The sequence below is a fragment of the Alexandromys fortis genome, unplaced genomic scaffold (genome assembly GCF_014885135.2).
Source record: "Alexandromys fortis isolate MF-2015 unplaced genomic scaffold, M_Fortis_MF-2015_v1.1 scaffold_8_9099976_23576923, whole genome shotgun sequence".
Taxonomy (NCBI): Eukaryota; Metazoa; Chordata; class Mammalia; order Rodentia; family Cricetidae; genus Alexandromys; species Alexandromys fortis.
Genome location: NW_026067899.1, coordinates 12991955 through 12996104, shown reverse-complemented (window position 1 = coordinate 12996104; position 4150 = coordinate 12991955).

Sequence of the window (4150 nt, the reverse complement as noted above, 5' to 3'; positions counted from 1 at the left end):
GAAAGAAAGATGCTAATTTTAAAATATGTACTTTGGATCCAGGATGAATAGACTTTTAAGAGGCTCCATCATTTACCAACTGTGTCACCTTGAGCATATTACTCTTTTCTGAGTCAAAGTTTCTCAGGGGAGCTAGCTTAACTGCTCCCTGCATTAGGGATATTCTGATCTTTAAACAAGAGAAACTTGCTATTCTAGAAAATACTAGCCCAAGACCAAGACACTGACACTAAATGTGTCTGTTGAAGGCCCTCTTTCTGCGCCCTTACATTGCTACAGGCAAAAAGGTAATCTAGCATTTGCAAGCATTACTTAGTAATTCCATAATCAGGAAGGAAGCCACACAGTCTAATCTTTACAAGCCAGTCTCTTACTGCTCTAATGGACACCACCCAAACTTTGGTGGGAACTGGAGTATTTGCCTTTAGGTAACTGCAAACTAAAACAATTCTACAGTTCATACTTGTTGGGATAGCCAGAACTTGAAACACTAACCACACTAACACTGATGAGGATGGAAAAACAACAGGAACTCTTACTCATTCTTGGTGAGAATGTGAAGGTGAGTCTCTTGTAAGTAAACACACACCACATAAACCAATAATCATGGGCTGTAGTACTTAGCCAAATTCACTGACCTGCACAGTCTTTCTATGAGCTTGATGCAAAGTTGTCAGAATATGGAGGCATCTAGGATGTCCGTCAGGACTTGAGTAAGAAAACCTCAGCACATCCAGAACTGTAAGATTATAAAGCACTAAGAAGAAATGAGCTATGAACCCATGAAAGGACATTAAGGAAACAGCAGCATAGTGCTAACTGAAGTGGTATAAGGTCTAGAAGCTAGACAGATTAATGAGATATTTATATGCATCTTTCAAAGCTTCACCAGTCTGTAAGTATTAATTTGAAAGATAGAATTAAGAGTATTTAATAGATATATAATCCATGCTGTTTCTTTATAATCCTGCCTGCAGAGAAAAAGTTTGGATACTTATAGTTTTGTTTTAGACCTGTTTGTCATCTTGTAAAAAGCAACTGACAGAGGACACACATAAACATAACCTAACCATAACATTATTACTCAAAACACAAGAGGCAGGGCTGAAAAGATGGCTTAGTCAGGGCAGTGCTTGTTACTCAAGAATGAGGGCTTAGAATTGGGTCCCCAGCATCCATGTAAAATGTTGGGAATGAAGATACATGCTTGTAATAACACAGCTAGGGAATGGAAACAGGATTTCTGGGGCTACTTGGCCGTCTAGATGAACCAAATCAGTGAGCTTGTAGTTTATCAAGAGACCCTGTCTCATTAAGAAAGATATCTGATATCGATCTCTGGCCTTCATGTGCACACACACACACACACACACACACACACACACACACGTGGCATAAACTGGACAAATCACCTTCAGATGGTTCTGGAGCTAGCTCTTGTAGGCCAGGCTGGCCTCGAACTCACAAAGATCCACCTGCCTCTGCCTCCCAAGTGCTGGAATTAAAGGCATTCACCACCACTGTCCAGCCCATTTAAATATTCTTTTTTGGTAATTGTATTCAAATTGAATAACTCAGTTGTTAGGGAATTCTCCATTGCTATAAACCAAATTTAACACATGTAGACTTTAGAGAAAAGTAAATAACCAGAGGCTGCAGATAAGTGTTTCCCACCTAGCATTGTTGGTATTAAGGGTAGAATTCTTAGGCAGACTGTCCTGTGCCTTGTAGGGATGCTTAACAGAAGCTCTGTTTTCTACATGATCATCTTCACAATGTATAGCAGAGGCAGATGTCCAACCAAAACAGGTGTGAAACGAAAAATATCCTCCATATGTAGTCAGTTAGCCCTGGGGTATATAAAGGACTTCGTAGTGAGTAATAGTGTTCTTTAAAAGTAAAGGGTGAGGAGTCTGGGAAATGGCATAATTGGTAAAGTGCTTCCTATACAAGCGTGAGGACTTTAATTTGGATCCCGAGTACCCATATAAAAAGCTGGGCATAGTAGCACATGCCTGAAACCCCAGTGCTTGGTAGTGAGAGTTGCTCAGAGAGAAAGAGAGGTAGATTTAAGGGGGCTATTGTTCAGCTCATCTAGCCAATCAGTGAACTTTCAGTTTCAGTGAGAGACACTGGTTCAAAATAAAAGGGTGGAGAGCTACAGAGAAAGATGCCTAATATTAACTTCTGATCTATGTGCACCCAGAGACAGACTGACACACACACACACACACACACACACACACACACACACACACACACATGCATGCCTCCAAGGAAGAGTTTGAAGGTTACAAAAATCCACCAGCTGCCCCTCCGTTGAAGAAACATAACATCTTCCTTCACACGTGAACACTCAGAGAATCACAAAAAAACACTACTTTTTCATTTCATCTGGCCTCACTTCCAAGACCACGTGAAGGTCATTTTCTTTCATCACCTCATGTGCCAAAGTGACAAACTTGGTCTGAATAGAACTTGTTTTGTTTAATCTTGCAACAAGCTGTTCACCAAAATTTCTATCAAATAAGCCCTTCTGTTCACTTGTTAGAGTCGTGATCAACAAAGAGCCCAAATTAAAATGCTGTGGGCCCATTGTGTTCTTTCATCAGTTAAGAACAGAAATATTGGGTCACTAATCTGGCAAATTGTTCACCCATGCCTTCAAATGGGCACACAACCAAAACCTCTAATAGCTACCTTCTCGTGCCCAGTTTTAGTATGTGATTATACATTTTCATGTCCATACCAAAAATTATAAGCTGTTACTGAAGACTTTGTCATAACAAAGTGGCCAGTCTTCATACCTATAAAAATGACAAGTAAAATCAAACTGGAGGTTTGGTATTAAATTCTAGAATAATACTTCTGAGAACAAGTGGCAAGAAAAGCCAGGGCTCTCTCCTTCTCTCATTTGTTCCTAAAGAAGATCTTTTCCTGCCTTTGGTTTGTCTCTGTCCTCATCGGGATATAGACCCACACCCTTACCTCCAGTTTACGAATGTGTGAGGGTGGAACCTTTGCTTCCTTTCCAGCCCCTGGGACGCCAACAACTTCTTAACCCAGCCCCCTCTCAACTTCCTCTTTAGTTTTGTGCCCTCTGTTAACTTGCAAAATCAACTCTCTGAATTCCATTTTGTGCGGGAAGATTTTATGGGCGTCTGTGTATCTCATTGCAATATCAGCTGATAAAAATAACTGGTGTATCTTCTAAATTTCCCAAGAGCTGAAGCACCCGGGATGGCCCAGCTGCTTGATGGGCACACAGTAAGTGTTTCTGTTGAGTGAATACAAAAAAATAAAACAACTTTAAAATTTACTGCTCAGTATAATTGCCTCATATATTCATTTTAATATTTGATTGTATCCTGTCATGCCATTAATATAGTTCACCCTTTCTATATTGTTTTTCTACCTTCTTGTAAAACTAAACACATACATAAAACTTAAAACAAGTGGGTTAGAAGATTAGCAAACGTTTAACAATTTCCTTACAAATGTTACCAAGATAAGTTGCAGCTGTTTTTTGTTTTGTTTTGTTTTCTTTACTCTTTGGTCTTCGGAAGACCCACCACCCACTTCCTAAATAATCACACAGAGATTTAATACTACTTGTGAATTCCCGGCCTTAGCTTGGCTTGATTCTAGCCAGTTTTTCTTAACTTAAACTATTCCATCTACTTTTTGCCTCTAGGCTTTTGTCTATTCTATTTTCCTTTCTTTACTTCTTACTCCATGGCTTGCTCTGTAGCTAGGTAGCTTGTCCCTGATGTCCTCCTCTCCTCCTTTTCTCAAACTTTGATCTTTCTTCCCACATTTCTCCACCTATTTATTCACTCTGCCTGTTGGCCTTGCCTTTCCTTTCTCCTACCTAGCTATTGGCTGTTGAGGTCTTCATTAGACCATTCAGGTGTTTTAGACAGACAAAATAACACAGCTTCACAGAATTAAATAAATGTAACACAAAAGAATGCAATACAGGCCAAGCGATGGTGGCGCACGCCTTTAATCCCAGCACTCAGGAGGCAGAGGCAGGCGGATCTCTGTGAGTTCAAGACCAGCCTGGTCTACAAAGCTAGTTCCAGGACAGGCTCCAAAGCCACAGAGAAACCCTGTCTCGAAAAACCAAAAAAAAAAAAAAAAAAAAAAA